The sequence below is a fragment of the Danio aesculapii genome, chromosome 15 (assembly GCF_903798145.1).
Source record: "Danio aesculapii chromosome 15, fDanAes4.1, whole genome shotgun sequence".
NCBI lineage: Eukaryota > Metazoa > Chordata > Actinopteri > Cypriniformes > Danionidae > Danio > Danio aesculapii.
In genome coordinates this window covers 36,843,523-36,863,518 of record NC_079449.1, presented here as the reverse complement: position 1 = coordinate 36,863,518, position 19,996 = coordinate 36,843,523, and the positions used below count along the sequence as shown (strand labels likewise).

At 39.8% G+C, this 19,996-nt stretch overlaps 1 long non-coding RNA gene and 1 other non-coding gene across 2 annotated transcripts; both read right to left on the bottom strand.

Annotated features, from left to right (window-relative positions):
* Nucleotides 1–476: 476 nt before the first annotated feature.
* Nucleotides 477–558, bottom strand: trnas-cga (transfer RNA serine (anticodon CGA)). The gene has a single exon. It is a non-coding gene; the product is annotated as a tRNA-Ser (tRNA).
* Nucleotides 559–15,995: 15,437 nt separating this feature from the next.
* Nucleotides 15,996–18,924, bottom strand: LOC130242086 (uncharacterized). Its single transcript, XR_008838936.1, has 4 exons — nt 18,790–18,924; nt 17,528–17,700; nt 17,000–17,046; nt 15,996–16,336 (listed from the first exon to the last, which is right to left on the bottom strand). It is a non-coding gene; the product is annotated as an uncharacterized LOC130242086 (long non-coding RNA).
* Between the last annotated feature and the right edge of the window lie 1,072 nt (nt 18,925–19,996).

The following is a 19,996-nucleotide window of genomic DNA, read 5'->3' as shown; positions in this document are numbered from 1 at the left end:
AAAGCCACAGTTCCTCTCACAGAGAGAAAAAGCAAAAGCAGCTGGCTGTTCCGTAGTCGGCAGGGTTCGAAGCTGCGCGGGGAGACTCCAATGGATTTCAAGTCCATCGCCTTAACCTCTCGGCCACGACTACGCATGGTGGCAGTCTGTTGACTTTTTCTGCTGAATTTGGGCAACATTGAATGCAGCACAGTTGGGGCATAAATGGCCTGAGGTTGTAAAAAGCGGCACAAGCATTGCTCGCAGTTAACAGGAACACGCTGCCGTGACTCGGATTTGAACCGGGGTTGCTGCGGCCACAACGCAGAGTACTGACCACTATATGATCACGGCACACCGCTCGCTCACCGATAAGCTTTGCAGCTGCCTGGACACTAAGGGACACTGGTTTGTTTGCGAGATTCAGAGGAGGACGGCTTTTCCATTAGGGGGCAATGAGCAAAAACAGCAAGTGGACTTTGTGGAAAACCAACCGACGTAGTCGGCAGGGTTCGAACCTGCGCGGGGAGACCCCAATGGATTTCGAGTCCATCGCCTTAACCTCTCGGCCACGACTACACCTGGCCTTGACTTGTTTGCTCTGTTGGCCGGATGTGGGCAACACTAGATACAGCAGAGGTTGGAGTGAGAAATCCAGCCGTGGCCTGAGGTGACAAAAACTCAGCCCAGCATGGCTTACCGTTAACAGGTACGCGCTGCTGTGACTGGGATTCAAACTGGGATTTCTCTGGCCACAACACAGAGTACGGATCACTACGGTCGCGGCAAACCACTGTCGCTCACCCACAGCTTCCTGGTCTATAAGTGACAGGGGCTTGTTTGTGAGATGCAGAGGAGGATTGCAATTATGTATAGGAGGCTTGAAAGAAAAGAGAACAACAACATAAGTGGACGTGCAAAACAACATAGTCGGCAGGATTCGAACCTGCGCGGGGAAACCCCAATGGATTTCTAGTCCATCCTAGATTAAAAGTCTGATGCTCTACCGACTGAGCTATCCGGGCACCTGTCTGCGAAAGCACCTGTTTGCGGAGTTGGCCCTCTGAAAGCCCCTTGCCATAGCTTAACGGAACCTTTTAGGTTCATCTCAAGAAGGTTTTCACAGCTACTGTGTTTCATCCACCAAACATTGCTCCCAAATTGAAGTGAGACCTTCAAAGACAACCCAGATGGGACTTGAACCAACAATCCCAAGCCCCGGAGGTTGATGCCTTATCCATTAGGCCACTGGGCCATTTTGCCCAGTACCGCCGCTCCCTATACGCAGAGTACGCAGGCTGCGTAGGGCCTCACCTCCGAAGGGGGGCACCATCTCCGGTTTAAAAAAAAAATCTCTTCCTTGTATATTAATATTAACAAAAGAATTAATGTACATAAAAAATAATAAATATATATTTTTAAATGCATTTTATGATGAACGCGGCCCGGTCCACCTGTGTTCGCACCTTTGCGGCTGCTAGCAGATAGATTAATGCAATACAATGCTGGGAAAAGACAACAACAGTCTGGGGCTGAGAAGAGAAAAAGAAAAAAAGCACAAGATGAATCCCGTGCATCCCGTTCAGGTATGTTCATTTGTCTGTGAATCTGAAAATCATATTTTATGTGAAGTAACATTACATTAGCGAGGCGAATTAATTAACCCTAAACATCGCCACAAACTCCAACCAATCTGCCTGATTCGCAGTGTAAACTCAGTTTATGTGAATTAATTTCGTGCTTTGCTGCCATTCATTGTTTTTGAGCTATGGTAAGACATTAATCTATTTTTGTTAAAATACTTTTTTTCCACAATAACCAAGCCGTTTTTCTATAGAAGCCAGTTCCCAACTTTGAATAAAAAAGAGAAAAAAAGATGTTTGAGTGGGTTATGGAGACTATAAGTCTTTTTAACTAAGGCATTGGGAATTATAAAGCACTAAACAGACCATCTGAAACTAAGCTGTAGGTTGTGTGATTCCTTAAAAAGGATAAAATTAATTCTATATTGTTTATCCATTATTCATTCATTCATTACAACCTTTTTTCCTAGAATTGCGTGAGAAAAACGAAAAATTCTGAGGTCTAAAACTCAAATTCTGAGATATAAATTCACAATTCCGAGTCATAAGTCAGAATTTAGATTCTGTCATGCAATTCTGATATATAATGTTGCAATTGTTTAATATAAAAAGTCAGAATTCTGAGAGTTTTTTCCTGTTAAGAATCCACAGTGTGCATCATGTATCATAGCAACCACTGTGTTGCGTCATCTATGATACCATAGACATATTTCTATGTACAATACATATGTCTGCAGTTCCCTTGTACACCCCATGAGGGCACCCTTACAACATGAAATGAATATAGCTGCTGAATTCAGGAAATTCACATCAACAAAATGTATATCATATTGTTACACATATTGGATAAATATTTTCCAGTGTTGGTTTGACAGCAGATTAATAAAGGGACTAAACTGAAAAGAAAAAGAATGAATGAATAATGGATAAATAATATAGAATTAATTTTAGCCTTTTGAAGGAATCACACAACCTACAGCTTAGTTTCAGATGGTCTGTTTAGTGCTTTATAATTCCTTTTAGACCAAATGCCTTAGTTAAAAAGAATTAGTCTCCATAACACACTCAAACATCTTTAAAACCCTCAATTCTGATTTTACATCATGCAATTGCGACTTTATTTCTCAGAATTGTGAGATATAAAGTCTACATATATATATAATCTATTATTAAATAGATTATTATAATAATATTATATATCTAATATATTATCTAATATTATAATTGTGACTTTATAACTATGAGTTGTGACTTTTTATCTCACATTTCTGACTGTATAACTCAAAATCACTCATTCCTTCTTAGAAAAACTGGTAAATGTCTTGGATTTATACTGACACTGAAAGTTTTTTTCATAGATTATAGTGCAAGTTAAATAAAAAATTTTTTTGTAGTTAAGGAACATTATGAAGAGTGCTCGACTAGCCCATTGCCTTGAAAGTGTGTTTTTTTTAATTGTTTTTTATTACTAATACTTCTGCATTGTACATGCAGGTTCAATGCTAAAATATGTAAAGATTTTATTTAGTTTTAAGAATATTTTTTTTGTTTTATTAATGAGATTTTGTAAATAGTTGAAAATAAGGAAGACTCTTGCAGAAGACATGTCTGTTTATTTATGTTAAGCATTATCTTATAATGTAAAGATTTTATTTAATGTTTAAGTATAATTTTTGTTTGGGCTATTTACCCCATTGGCCGCTTATTTTGGTCATCTGACACGATTGGCCACCAACACATTTTAAAAACTGTCGGTTGTTCATTTTTACCCTTTCACATGGTAGCAGCTCAAGCTGAAAATTCATACTGACAAGATAAAAGGCTAGTCGTTTATCTTTAGCCTACTTTAAAAGTGTTTCATATGACGTGTTACCAGCCTGCAAACTTTTAAAAGATGGGTTATTTACGTTAATTTCAATTGGGAACTATCACCTACAATCTGGTGGTTTACCAGTAGCTGTTTTTATGGAACAAAAATCCGATTCATGCTGACAGACTATACATAGCTTGTTTAAATTGCCGTCACTTGCTTTCTCGTCACGTCATTGTATTTTGTCCCCACAAAGCAGTTTTTTAAGCACTTGTGTAAGAAATTCTGAATTCTTTGTTTAAAGCTACGTGTTTTACTATACTGTGGGTAGCCTAGTGTTTTTGGTGTAGTGTTCTAATTTTTCCGATGGGAAAAAAACAAAAGGTATGTAGTACCCTGGTTTGAACCAAATAACAAATCAACATCGAATATTTTGTAAAAAGGCTCATTTTTTTGTTTCTTTTTTTAAACGATTCAGTGCGGAACTGTGGTCGAAAACGTTTAATCGACAAGTTGACACAAGCTGACGCTGTTTTGTATTTTTAACTCGGTTCAGTGATCTTTATTTCTATAGCCTTTGCAAAGTAGACTGTCACAATTGAAGTTCGTGTGATGTAAATGATATACTGGAGGCTGTTTTTAAACATGGATATGACAAGTCACAAATACACACTTAATGCACCGAAACAATGGCAGTCATTTATTTTGAATAGCACAATTCAACAACCCGAAGAAGCATTACATTTAAAAACTGGAAAAAACGTGATTCCTGATTAAAAAAAATTAAGTAAAAACGTTTAGGTAATAAATGCTTTATCAAACAGCCTAGCAATAGCAATTCCCACAAATTTACACTGGCTATTCATGCTGCTCCTGCCATATCCTAAAATCCTTATGAATGTATCAGACAATGTTTTGTAAAAGACTGACTTCACACCAAATAAAAAATATGAACTGCTACTTGTTCTCATTTTAATATTACTATATCACACACACACACACACACACACACACACACCACACACACACACACACACACATTTATAAAATAACTTCCATAGTATCTGTATACAATTGTCACACACTTTGAAATCAATTAGCAAATATCAAATTATTATTAATTGAAAACACCTTTAAAATGGTCCTTTAAAAATATTTAAAAGCTGTTTGAAAACCCAGTACTGCCATTTCTATACCAAGTTGTGCAGAAAGATATAGGACTGCAGCATGGAAAGACAAAAAGAGGAAAGGGAGCATTGCGGAAAGACCTGTGGAGTGCGGCTGGAGGAACAGAGGTGATAAAAAAAATTTCACTGCCGAAGACATAAACAACAACACTGCTTTTAATTCCCCCGTTTGGGAAAAATTGGCCACAAACATTTTTGGCAAAAACACACTTAAAAATAGACAATGGCTTTATGTCATTTGGACATATAATAGAAGGAACGTCAGGGGGTTAGAGGAAACGGTGTTGTCCAACACACTAAAAAATCAAACAGCAGAGGAGAGGGGGAAATGTTTAGAGTCTGACAGTCAGAGAAGTGTGAACAGTCTGACAGTCCAAAGATGTGTGTACAATGTGACAGCCCAGAGGATGATCCAGTACACAAACACCAACCAAGTATCACAGAAATGAAAAAAAGACCAGAAAAAAGAACACAAAGAAAACATAAAACAGCTGATGAATATAGACATGTACCAAAAACACCAACAAAATTCACTATCCACATACCCTCAAAAGTGTGGAAGAAAATCAAACCTGTAAAGTACTCCAACAAATTAAGAAAGCCATGGACTTAATACATTTATAATCAGTTCCAAAAAGAAATCCTTGCCTGTCCACTTCGTTTTGTGTATCAACACGTGAGGGCAATCAAGAGCCGAAAGCGCACATGTGCTTATTTAATGTTCGAGCAAATTGCACATTTTCAAGCTGCTGTGCAAAATATTCTTTCACCATGAAAGCAAGACCATCAGAAAGTCAAACAGTAATTCACTAACTGTTTGCAGAGCAGGTCAAATCTTGCACCCTAAAAAAGAACAACATTTCAGGCAAGCCAGTAACATTTAAACGCGGATCTATAGCAAAAACTGTGATCAAAGGAGTAAGTACCGATTACTACCAAAGGCTGGTAAACACACTAGTCCAAGAACTTTTAGCGGGAAACATCAGCCCAGTCTGAATAAGAACATCCTTAAAGCCATTTCACATGAAATCAAAAAAAGCACTTCAGCAACACGAAAATGTTCTGCTGGAGACAAGCTTACTCAGTCTATCATCAAACAGTGTGATACTGGCTCATACTTTGCTCCTGGTTATGTGCAAACACTTACAGATAGGCCCGTTTGGAGCACACCCTATACACAGAGACAGGATTAAGTATCTTAGTAAGCAAACTGAGACAGAGACATCCTGTGGCTGTATAACTTGGATGCAACTGGGGGTATCATTTCCAAAATTCCTGACCAAAACAAACCATCCTATATTACGCACTGACCTTACCGGGAAAAGGAAGAGATGCTCCGCCGCTGTCAGTTTCTGAAATGATATCCAGTGAACATTCTGTACCGCCCATAACATACTGGTTAATGCAATTCCTCCTCAAACTTTTCAAAATACACAAATCAGCACATACATCAAGTAGAAAACAGACTTCAGCTGGGCAATAATGCAGCTGTTCTCCTTGCTTTCAACAAGGAAAGCATCACCGCATACCTGAGAGAAACATTTGCCATCTGTCAGAAGCAGAAAAACATGGGCAGAAATTAAACACACAACGGTTTTACATTTGTGTTCTGCCCATATTATCAAAGCCGTGACTTTAGCCCCCCAAAGAGGTCATCCGATAAAGGTCTTAAAAACTTTGCCACTTGCGTATTTGCAAGACTACAAAACACAGATAGCCTTGATGATGCTCTGAGAATTTTTTAATCATTCTGCACAGTTTTAAGTGCAAGGCATTTCACTGAAACTGTGAAAGAAAGTCTTTGTTTTTTAGAAGCCCTAATTTACAAAGAAGGTGGCATTCTGCAGGATACCACAGGTCAGGTCCTAGAAAAGGTGGAGGTGAGTGACAGTACATCTGCAACAATTGTTGGTGGTTCCTCATACTCCAAAATGTTCAGAAACATTTGTGATGAAGTCAGTGCTGTTGTGGAGGGTGAAAATGATTCAAATCAAGCAAATCCATATTACTGCCCGGAAATGATCAGTTTTCTTCTGGACAATTATATGGCCATTTATCCACTCTGGAGCGGGGTTCTGCTGGGAGACCCTACAGAGATATGGCTGTGACATGGTCCACTCACCCACCCAAGAATGTCAGAAAAAAAGAGACACAAACTGTCATGTTAAAAGTGGTTTGGTATTGTGAAACTTCAATTCTGTGCAAAGAAAAAAACACCTCTGGCCAGCTCACTTCATTCAAGCTTTGCATAGTTCCTTGAAGGGTCGGTACAAAGAGTACATCATAAGGAACAGTCTTCCTGACAGTCTCCTCACAAGACCCCTCAGGCCATCAAGCCATGTGGTTGTGGTTGAAGAAAGCTGGGCAAAACGATCCAAAAAACATAAAAAAGGCACTACAAATCACACTTTTACAAAGCCCCACATGACATTCCAAAAGCAATGCTCCACAGGACAGCACCAACATTCTGCAATGTCCCTGATGTTCCAAAAGGTGTTACTGAAAAGGTAAATTGATAACTCAAAAGCTGTAAAAGTGTAAGTTCAATTACATGTTACAGTAAATGTGCTCCATTAATATAAACAATTTTGTTCAGGACTCTACAGAAAAAGTACACAAGGCAAAAAAATCCACGACCCCACAACTGAAATACACCAATCAGAAGGAGGGTTTCTGCAGAGGTAAATCAAAAGAGTTATTAATAATTGTAAATATAACCATTTTTTAATTCAATATTTACAGTTTTCCTCTGACAAATCAATAACGCAAGCAAGGGCCTGTACCATGAAGCTGGACTAGCTGGCGACTTAATTTTTAGTGTAGTTTGCACCCAATCTTGGGTTTTAGGTAACATGACAGCAGCTAGAATATAATCTCTCTTTGCCATTTTATTATGAAGCAGCTGAGCTACCTTCATGGTTCTGAAAGCCCAGAATTGGTGTAAACTAAATTGAAACTTAGCTTCATGGTACATGCCCCAAGTTATAACATTCAGAAACATAAAAAAAAAACAAAGTCTGGAAAACTTTTCCCAAATAATATCAACGCAACTAAATCCACAATAGATGCCCTTTATATTAAACAGAAAAAAAGAAATAATAAATATATAAAAAAATATATATACATTTTTTTTGCAATAACATTTATGAAATCATACAAATATACTACATCCTTAGGACAAATAATAAAAACAAATGAAAAGTAATAGGAGAATTAAATTAAAAATATATATATATTTACCTACAACAGAGCAAATGGGTGTGTTTTGATGCACCATCTGTTACATTCTTTTTATTTAAAATATGGTTATTACACTGAAACTACCTGAATTCTAACTACAATGGCCATATAATTATTGCATTCTCATGTACGACATCATGTGGCACATCATATTTATATTAAAGCTTCTATGTTAATATATTGCTATCAGATTTCTGTACAGAACTGCACTTTTCTTCTAGGTTTAATACGTAACCATCATGGTAAGTGTGTCAACCCATCTTCCTTTCATAAATGTATTTGTAAAACTCAGTCACAGGACTTGAGTTTTAGAACACATCTCTTTTTTTTCCTTCTTCTGCAGGACTGAAAGTGCAGAGGCTGAATCTCAATGCACACACACCAGTGGAGATCTTGATCATTTGGGCTGAGGATGCTGGTCCTGGGGACAGACCTACAGATGTTGGTGTAGAAGTTCTGCAGAATCTGCTGAGTGTCACGTATAGATTGGATGGACTTTTGGGTTCATGTACACTTAAAAGCTCTCATTCTCTATAGACAGCAATTGGTCCCAACTTGCTTGAAGTCTAGAGAAATACCTAAAACATCCTCAAACAGACCACATGCTTTCAGTTGGTCAATCAGAATATGTTTAAGCTACAAGAATAATCGAGCGCATATAAAGCAAAAATAACAGCCTTTGAGTTTCTTCTGTTGAACACAAGATATTTTAAAGAAGCTGAATACTTGTACCCATTGACTTCCATGGTATATTTTTTTACAGGTTTTCAGCTTTCTTCAAAATATCTGTTCACAGGAAAAAAAAAATTAGGTTTTTATCTTATTGTTTTGTCATAACTTTGACATTTTATATATATTTATTTGTATTATTTAATGTTTTTAATATTGTTAATGTTGCTTTTATTAATGAAAGCTTTATTTAATCAGTTTGAATGGATTGTAAACAAAAATGTTGATATGTTTATGTGTATTTTTGTGTTTATTAAATGTATAAACATAGTCATTCATTAGTTTGAAACTTTAATGACTTGTTTATGCTTGGGCTGTACTTACACGTCTATTAGATTTTCATTGACAGCCCAAATTTAACCATTATTTAGCCTAGTCCAAAATTCACCGGCTATGAGATGTATACATGTAGTCATTGAAAAGGCGTCTAAATCACGTCTAGTCTTATCTTGGGCTACGGTTTAGACGTCTATTAGGTTTCACTGACAGCCCAAATTTAGCTGTGATTTTGCCTAGACCAAATTTCCACGGCTATTAGACGGATATATGTAGCTGTCTATTAGCCGTCTAAATGAACACTAGTCCTAAACTTGGGCTAAGCTTAGACGTCTATTAGATTTTCACTGACGGCCCAAATTTTAGCCTAGACATCTAGAGCATATATGTACAGGGTGTCTGCAGAGTCTTAAAAAAGTATTAAAAGTTGATAAATCAATGATGAGAAAATGAAGGCCCTTAAAAAGTTATTAAAAAGTCTTATCGGTGTTGTACTAGGTCTTCAATTTTGTTCAAGTTTTGTCCAAAACTTTTTGACTCCAAAAAAGCATAAATATATTTATTTTCCTCCTAATATTAACAATGGCGTGCTCGATCTATCCAGTTGGTTCAGGCCGAGGCGCGTCTGGCCAAGCTCCTCCGTCACGTAATTTGCAACAAACGTAGGAAGGTGATGTGACGCTCTCCACATGTAACGACACCATAAAGTGAAACAGATGGCAAATCGGGGAAAATGTAAGTTTGCATACAGGCTGAAGCGGTGGCGCAGTAGGTAGTGCTGTTGCCTCACAGCATGAAGATCACTGGTTGAGCCTCGGCTGGGTCAGTTGGCGTTTCTGTGTAGAGATTGTATGTTCTCCTTGTGTTTGCAATGGTTTCCTCCCGGTGCTCTGGCTTCCCCCACAGTCCAAAGACATGTGGTACAGGTGAATTTCATAGGTTAAATTGTCCATAGTGTATGTGTCTGAATGTGAGTGTGTATGGGTGTTTCCCAGTGATGTGTTGCAGCCGGAAGGGCATCCATTTGTTTTAGGGGGTTATTAACATAATTAATGAAGTAAGGGTAGTGTGCCACACTCTTCTGTTACATACTCACATAATGTAGTTTCTCCTTCAGTTAAAGAGCACAAGACGTGTGTTATCAGTAAGCTATACACTTATTTCACGCGGCCGCCATTTTTAAAACACGAAAGTGAGACTGCGGTGGGAAGAAACCTGGTAGTAGAGGATCAGCACTGTAAACATTGCAGCAACATGCTGTGGACTACAAACCCTCCAGCTGTGCTGAGATTTCACAAAGTGCAGATGTGGTGTAAACATCACTTTAATATCACTCAGTTCAGTTTAATTTACACAACTTAACAGCAGATTAGGCATCAAACAACATCACAATCTCTTCAGAGTAACACACTTCAGTGTCCTCCTAGACTTCAGTTCATGGCAGCATGTAAAACACCGTGGGGACGATTCCCTGCTTCAGCCTATGTAACCAGGTGAGTGATAAAACACTGCAGTCCTCTGTAGCACACCCTCGTGTTGTCTGTAAGTGTTGTCCTGCTACTGATGTTTTTATAAAATGTCCATTTCCCACTAACATTTGAGTGCGTTCTTAAACGGCGCTGATTCAACATAATGTTCACCAGTGCTCAACAGAAATGGCTGTGATTCGCTGTGAAGCTCATCAGTTCACCGCTCTTCACCGGTTTTGATTATTTTTAAAATCTGTTTTCATGACTGGAGATTTTGTTTGATTTGGTCATGATTGTTGAGTTGTTTTGAGGGGATTTCTTTAAATAAATTGTCAAAATGTTTTATCTGAATGTTTCCATCTTGTATTGGCAGGTCTTGTGGTTTCGTCATACTCAGATTATTCCACATATCCCAGAACTGATTTTGGTTTATAGACTGTTCAATGTCTTGTAGACTTCTGTTTCTCTTTTGCTCTTATTGTGTCTTTGTATTGTTTTAGTTGTGAACAGTATTCGGTTCTTAACTCAGCATTTTTAGTTCATTTCATTTCATATCATTCCCTTAGATGCTTTCTTCATGCTTTGCAGTCTAAGTCAAACCATTTTTTTTATCTTTTAACATTATTTTTTTGCTATTTGTTTTAGTTTTCTTCATTCAGTTTTACATGCTATTTTTTTATATGTGTCATTTATTTCACTTATAGCTGAATTAACATCATCTTTAGTTGTTTAAATTGTTTGTTAATGAATGCTGTGATTAGAGTTTTTATTTCTCCAGAATTGAGGGCTTAAATAAATTGATGTGCTCTCTGAAACCCGTATGTATCTTGGCTGGATTTGATATATTTGCAGGTTTTGGGTATGTTGTGTGTTGGTGTGTGTTGAGTTTTAATACAAATGTTCAATTGGTTATGGTCAGAGAGCGGAGTTTGTGATGACAGTGAATGCGCTGAAGGAGGAGGGCTCCATGTCACTTATGGCTTAGTCAACTACACTAGCTCCAAGACCTGAACAACATGTGAACCTCCCTAAAGAGTCCTGCCAGTACAGGCCTGACGCTCGACAGAGATGCAATAATTCTCTACCAGTTTTACTTATAGTTTGGTCAAGGCTGTTTCTTGGTGAGAGGTTTTTAGTGAGATTCAGGGGGCTCTGGCCAAACATGTTCATTGCCCTTTGAGTCTATGTTATCGGGCTCAGATCTGGTTCTTGCATTAAAGTCTCCACACAGCAGCAGGTTCCCTTGGGCCTGGAAATGGCTTATTTCTGTGTGGATATTGTTTAGATATTCTTCATCATGGTATGGGGCTTCTGCTGGAGGGATGTAGACGGCACAGAGACACAGTGTCAGTAGATGCAATGCCAATTTGAGATTTTAATTTAACCAACAATGACAATTAAGTTTTATAACCGAAATGTGTCTAGCCAGAGCTTCCCTATACCACACAAAAATTCCTCCCGAGTTGTCCATGTTAGATTGTACTTGATTTAACTGAGGGTATAGTTATTTCATAGTTGCCTGTAGGGTTGGGTACCGAAACCCAGTGTCATTATAGCACCGGTACCTTATATACCTTGTATAACGGGTATATACCAAATAAAATCAGCATATGAATTTCGTTGCCTACTTTCGGTGCCACTGGTGCTACGACAAGAACGCAAGAAGCATAAAGGGGTGCATCAAAGGCACACATAGGTACGTGTTGTCACACCATCTCTAAACATTTAATTCTAAACAACTTTGAGGAGTACGGACGGGCGATGTCAGGCGTTTGTTCTTGCTGCTTAAGGGAACGGACGCACGCAACACACGCAGTACAGCGCGTTCGGTGAGCGAGAGCGACTCTCTTCAGATCAACACGCATGATCGCGTTCATCAAATTTGCTTAAACTAATCGTTCTGAAGCGTATTTTACAAGCAAGGATTCTGACACAGCAACGTGAAGCAGATGCTTTACAAGAGGGAAACACGTCAAGCTTAATGACACATTTGAGGGCTCAAAGGCAGAGGAATGCACTGTCTCTGACATCAGCTGGCACTTTCAATGAGTACATACACAAACACCAATGCTCCGATTTTAATATGATTTAGACAATACTCTGATTTAGAGTCTAGACTACCATGTAAACAAGGATTTTTGATAACCCTAAAAGGACCACAGACACCTGTGTCGCGAATTGCAGTTTTTTTCTTTCCATTAACGTGCGGTATCAAATTCCATTAAAAGAGCACTCTTCACCAGTCCCCCTGTCAACAAGCTTGCCCCCACGCTCATGATTTATTTACAACATATTTTAAACACAATAGTTTAACTAACTCATTTCTAATATTTACTTTTTATCTTCCTCATAGTGACAGTCAGTGCATAACATTTTACTAGTTATTTTGCAAGACAGTTGTTTTTTAGACAAAGTCCCTTTAAGTGTTTTATAGTCTTTTATTCAAAGTGTCATTTAAAGACTTAATCAGTTAACTACGAAAGTTAAAACAATTAGTTAAATTATTTTGTAACTGATTTGTTGTGTATATCAAAATATACAGTAAATATTTCTTAAGGAGCCTAATAATGCTGACCTTCATTTTTCTTTAAATTAAAAACTGCTTTTTTCCAGAAATAAGCAATAGGACTTATTATGACTCCAGAATAATTATTTTTTTAGGAAACACCGTGAAAACATTCAGAAACATTATTTTAAATGAATGGAAGGGCAAAACAAATTGACTTCAACTGTAGGCCTATCTGTTAAAGTTTACAGGTGCAACAATGTGCCTTGATGTACTTGAATGATGTACTAGAATGCGTTATCCTACACCAGTACAAAGTTACTTGTCAAAGAAATGAACAGGGAGAATAGCATATGAAAGTTATATTTGTTAAATACATACACACACACACACACACACACATTATTCTTAGTAGACTGTACTTGTGTATATTCTTCTCTTCTTATCTGTACAGGAGCTGTTGGTATAGTGTCTGCAGCATCTCTCTGATCTGAAGGTGCTGGGTGCAGCGGGGCCGGGCAGCAGCTTCAGCATAGCTCTGTGCTCTGCTATGGCGGCTTTTCTTGGGTGGGGCGGTTTCTGGTTTCTTCTTCTTATTGGGGTTTGATGGAGTAGCACGTGGGTGTAAAGTTGACTGCAGGTTTACAGGTGTGTAGGAAGTCATTGGTGTGTGTGGTGGAGAATGTGTGTTTGTCCAGGCGATGTCTCTCTTCACAGGGGCTGGAGGAGCATGTCTGGGTGTGTAGGGGTGCATGGGTCGGTGGTATTGTGCAGTTGGTAACGGGGGTGTATGCGATGTTGGTGTTTGATCTTTGTGCAGGTGAACTCCATCATACAGGTGTTGGAGGCCGATGTGATGGTGGCGAGTTAGATGTACATTGGAGAGCGCAGAACAGCCTCTGGAAAGTTCAGCATTGATACTGTAAATGATGTGCGGTGGTGTGTCCTCTCTTGAAGAAGTGTGGAGATTTTTACTGGAGGTTTCTGCCACAGTCCTCATGGCATCAGCAGTACTGCTGCGTAACGAGTGAAGGTCATCAGTTCCAGTGTGAATAATTATACATGCAGGTTGTCCACTGAAGTTTCTGATGATCTGGTGGGCGTGGCCTATTGTGTGCATCACTTTGCAGAAACATTTGGTGTGGACGCAACTGACTCTTAAAGGGAATGGGAGATGAAACTGATTGGTTTATTCTCAAAACACGCCTATAACTCATTAGGAGAATAAGCTCAACCCTGTTAGACCATGCGATTTTTCCTTCAAAAAAAAGCAAAAGTGGATTCCGACACGCCCTTAATGCATTTGCGCCCTGCGCATGGATCATCAAAATAGAGCCAGTCTCTCTCTCACACACACAAACACGCACACACTCTCTATCTCTCTCACACACACACACACACACACACACACAACACACACACACACACATAAACAACAGTAAACATTGTGCACACTTCACACAACACAAAAGTGAACATGCATGCACACAGCAGTGAACACATGCACACGCACAAACACAGTAGTAAACACTGCACATGTGGCCGATTCATTGAGAGATTGATTTATTTATTTTATACGCAAGGAAAACATGTTTTATCAAGTAGTTAACTTCAGCAGAACTTTTACTTAATGTTTGTTTCATCCGTTCGAGAGTTCCTATGTTTGTTGTAGGTGGGGCTGTAATTAGTGTGACACCGGGAGAATGGTCCTCATGTTCTCGTGTAACGTCATCATCGTGTAACGTCATCAATTCAGTTCCAATACTCAACACCGCAAGCTCGGAGGACGCATGAAACTTCCCAGATGTGATCTTGATATCGAGGACACAGCAATGCAGACTTGAGCACCGGGCTGTTTCTCAATATCAAGTATGCAAAGTTTGGACTAGCGTTCTTGAGAGTTCAGACTTGTAAGAACAAACTCTCGAGGACGCGAGGACACAAGTCGGGTACTTCTTCAAATGAAACGGCAGTGAACTTTAAATCGTCACTTACCTCACCATGGATCGAGCGTGAGCGGAATGGAATGGAGCGCTTGCTTTGGGCAGTTAGTGACTGAGTGGAGCGCACGCCCAAGGAGCGGAATGCTTAGCGGAGCGTCACACCCTCAGCTGCGCTCACATGCTCTGCCTCACTGTGCTTTACTACTCGTTTAAGGTGTTATTTTGGTTATTAAATTGTTATTTTGTGAATCCAAATATGTGATTAGTATTTTAAACTACAATAATCTATCATTTAATTGTTCTGTGGCAGATTTTTACATAATAATGCTGTTAATGGAAGGAGTTTACGGTGTCGGTGATTCAATATCTAGATATTAATGCAGTTTACAGTCATGATTCATTTATGTGCTTTTATTTTCATTTATATTTAAAGGTTAACAAATAAGAAAATAGACATTTTACTGTGTGTCCGCTTGCAGTCGCGGTGGTGTACGCTGGTGGAGAAGCAGAGGGATGAGAGAGGAGCTCTCCGGTGTTATAGTGTGTACTCACTGTGCCTCACTACTCTGTTTAAGGAGTAAAATCAGCGTTTCCTTCACCTCATCTGGTGTGACCGTGTTTCTGTGGTGTCTGAGAGGGATATCCATTTGAGATCTGCTACACACACACACACACACACACACACACACACACACACAGCAGTGAACATACATGCATGCATGCACACTCACACACACACACAGCAGTGATCATGCATGCATGCACGCACATGCACGCAAACACACAAATACGCGCCACACACACACACACACACACACACACACAACACACACACACACACACACACACACAGCAATGAACATGCGCGCACACACACACACTAGTGACCACATGTGCACACTCACACACACAGCAGTGAACATGCATGCACACACACGCACACACACACACACACGCACACGCACACACACGCACACACACTAGTGACCACATGTGCACACTCTCACACACACACTAGTGACCACACACACACACAGCTGCTGACTGCTCCTGCAGAGGATTGTGGGTAAATCTCTCGTCAGTCTTCAGCTCAGTTACACTGATGATCCAGGATAATAAAGCACAAACCCAGGCCAGAGCGGTTCAGTGAATGTGGTCTGGACTGAGTGGATGAGGCTCATTGTGTCTCTATAGATGTGTGTAGAAGATCAGAGTTCCTGCATGTGATCCACAAACACTCCTATTCTCCTGCTGAGCGGCTCTACTGGAGATCAGTGTGTGTGTTATTGTGTATGAATGTGAATCTGGAGGAAGAGCAGCTCAAACTCCAGGACTGAGCATTAGATCCAAACACACACTCAACACCTCCTCCCTTCCTCCTGATGCTCTTATATGACACTGATATTTCCACACCACCATCTCCACTCCAGTCAATCTCCCAGTAACAGCGTCCACACACACTCTCTCTGCACAACACCTGAGGATACACACCATCAAATCTGTCTGGATGATCAGGATACGGCTGATTCTTCGACACACTCTTCACCTCTCTGTTCTCACACAGAATGAGTCGAGTGTGTGCTGTGTTTGGATCCAGTGTGAGGAAACAGACATCTGAACACAAGAACACACACATTTATAACCACAGCTGTGTGTGTGTGCGTGTGTGTGAGTAAGAGTGAGTGTCTGTGTGTGTGTGTGTGTGTGTGTGAAAGAGAGAGGGAGTGTGTGTATGACCACAGCTGTGTGGTGTGTGTGTGTGTGTACATGTTTGTGTGTGCATGTGTGTGTGTATGCATGCGAGCAAATGAGTGTGTGTGAGAGAGAGTTTGTGCATGTGTGTGCGAGTGTGTGTGTGTGTTTGTGTTAGTGTGTGTGTAGAGAGCGCGTGAGTGTGTATGTGTGTATGTGTGTGAGAAAGAGAGAGAGTGTGTTTGTGTGTGCATGTATGTGCGTGCGTGGTGTGTGTGTGAGTCCGTGTGAGTGTGCGTGCATGTGTGTGTGTGTGTGCGCGGTGTGTGTGTGGTGTGTATGAGAGAAACAGAGACAGTTTGTGTGTGTGAGAGTTTGTGTGTGTGTGCGTGTGTGAGAGACAGAGAGAGTTTGTGTGTGTGTGAGAGAGAGTTTGTGTGTTGTGTGTGGTGTGTGTAGTCCTACATTTGCTAGGTCCTGCTGTAATCCTTGTGTGTGTGTGTGTGTGTGTGTGTGCGTGTGTGTGTGTGCATGCATGTTCACTGCTGTGGTGTGTGTGAGTGTGGTGTGTGTGTGTAGTCCTACATTTGCGCGGTCCTGCTGTAATCCTCGCGTCTCCTCCATGATCCAGACTGTAAACACACACAGATGGAGAGAATGAGCTGTTTAGTTTCCCCCTCAGCTAATAAGCTAAAGCTAGCACTGAGCTGCTCAGCTACACGCTCCAAACTCTTCAGCTAAAACACACAACACTTGTTGGTTCCAGCCGGGATGCACAATGAATCTAACACAGTGCGTTCTTTTCCTCTGCTGTTGGTGAAGCGAGCGCAGATACTGCTCATGTTGATGGAGACACCCTGCTGCAACATTCATTTATTACAGTGATCACACTTAGCTTTGCCATCGTTCTTCAGCACATGCAGCCTTTGAGCACATGTTGCAGTCCATCTCTAAACTATGTTCAGATTATTAAAGCTGCTCGCCAGCGCCCAAGTTCCTGACAGATTAGCAAGTGAAAAATACACATGTGTGCACAGAGAAGAGGAATCCAGATGTTGATTTTAGTAAATGAAGCCATTCAGTGGAAAAGCACAAGGCCAGTGCTCCACATACTTGAGTTTGGCCAGTGTGTAGTTTGGATCCTCCAGTTGTTCAGAGAGCAGCTTGACTCCTGAATCTCCTGGATGATTGTAGCTCAGATCCAGCTCTCTCAGGTGTGAGGGGTTTGAAGTCAGAGCTGAAGACAGAAAACACAGCCTTCCTCTGTCACCATACAGCCAGACAATCTACAAACACAGCAATAGTCCACATCACACAGTTGGACAATCACACATCTCTTTGTGTTGTGAAGATGCTGACTGCTGTTTCTGCTCATGTCAACAGCAGTGATGAACACACACACACATCCTGAATAGCTCTCGTTATTGATCAAGCCCTGAGATCTCTAAATTATTATTAATGGTGCTCTGTTGTTGCTAGAAAAATGATGCTATACTAACGCAAGTATCCTCAGCTGTATCCCATCTAGACTTCACCCTCTCCTGCAGCACAGTGAAGGCTAGATCAGATACAGCTGAGGATACTCACATCAAGATAGCATCATTTTTGTGACACTGTACAAGAAATAATATTGTTTATTACCGTGAGGGTTGGGTTTAGGGTTGCTGTATGGTTAGTTGCTAATAAAATACAATAATGAGTAATTAATAAATAATATAAATACTTTTCATTAACTTTTGATCACAGCTGTATCCCTTATAGCAACAACCGCAGGAGATCTGAGCTGCTGGATTTACTACATTTTCTTCTGAAATACATGAAGGTAAACAACTGTTTATCTGAGTGAGGAATAGGGAAAATAATCTAGCAGCATAAACAGTGTGTATCTTACATGAATAAAGCACATCCTCCAGTTATATTGACACATAAGTATTATTGCACGTGTATTTTACAAGCCTTAAATGGTATGTATGCTTGTAGTTGTGTGTATTTGAATGTCTGAAAGCTAATTGTTTGAAACACAGATAAATTATGAGCACAGCACACCTCTTTCTGTGCCTCAGTGTGTGCCGTCAGATTTGAGTTTAGCAGTTGATGACGTGCGCTCTGAACATTCTAATCACCGGTGTGATCACATGCTGCAGGGACCAGCCAAGGCTGATCACACCGGTGTGATTATACATGTGAAAGGGTTAAATACGTTTGTCTATACACATGTTTGTATATAGGAATATATAAATGACATTTTTATATATATAATGAATATATTTATTTATTTTACTGACAATACACTGAGTGGGGAAAGAGGCTTCCATATTTGTTAACCCAATATGTAACTATATTTTTGTATTCACTGTTGAGTGGAGAATCTTTACCTCAGTGTCTCCAGTTTACAGTGTTGACTCTTCAGTCATCATCAGAGAGAAGCTTCACTCCTGAATCCTGCAGGTCATTGTTACTCAGGTCCAGCTCTCTCAGGACACAGGTTGAGGATTGTAGAGCTGAAGACAAACTCTTACAGGACTGAACAGTGAGATTACAGCACTGTAGCCTGTGTAGAGGACAAACACAATATTTAGGTGGTCATCTGAGACCTCATTGATCAACAATGCTTACTCACAAAAACTATGTGTACACCAGCTTTCACCCTAATGGTCAAATGTACTAACACCAAACTGAACATGAGTATGGTGTCCCCCACTCTAACTTCATGAGTGGTGAATGCAAATTTCTTGTGTAGAGGCGACTCTTAGAGGCAATGAAGTGAAGCTGCAAACGTTAAACTATGAAGTCTACACTAATGCATGTGAGAAACTTTGCAATTAATTAGCTGACAAAATGTTAGATTATTGTTGTCATTTGTTTGATAGGAATTTACATCAATTATGCAATTTAGATAAAAAAGGGCTTGCAAATGCTTAGGACGAGGCTCCAAGCTGCAGAATGTGTAATTAATAGTCTAATTAATGTCTGATTAATTAAGAGTGTAAGCTCATCACCCCTGTTCCACTTCCTGTTCTGCAGACTGTCAGTGTGCAGCAGTTCAGCTTGACCTTTATATCAGACCATTAGATTCATTTATAGTCGGATTGATCTGGTTGTCTTGTCTTGTACTGTTGTGTGTTCCCTGTGCTCTCTCTATGTTTCACCACAGTTTATCCCCATGTTACCCTTGTCAGTTGGCCCAGTTACTCTTCACCCCCTTGCTTACTTACTAATCTCTGTGTATTTAAGCAGCTCTTATTTGTTGATCATAGACGTGTATGTGCGTATCTTTCTCTTGCTTGTGTTTTCTGGTCTTCAGCCCTGCTCCTTTCTTTGTGTAAGGATTATATTAAACATTAAAACTGCACCAAGATCCACCTCTCATGTTGCTTTGCCTGCCTGCACGATTCATAACCAAAATGATGATAATAAATGATTTACTAGATTTAAATTTAAATTATTATCCCTGTAAAGGGACACAGATGAGTGTTACTTTATTATCATCAGAATAGAGAAGGTCAAAATAAACAGAATAGAGAAATCATCAGTGTGATTATTCCACTCTTATCAGAAAGGACTCAATTTCCACACAGCAGA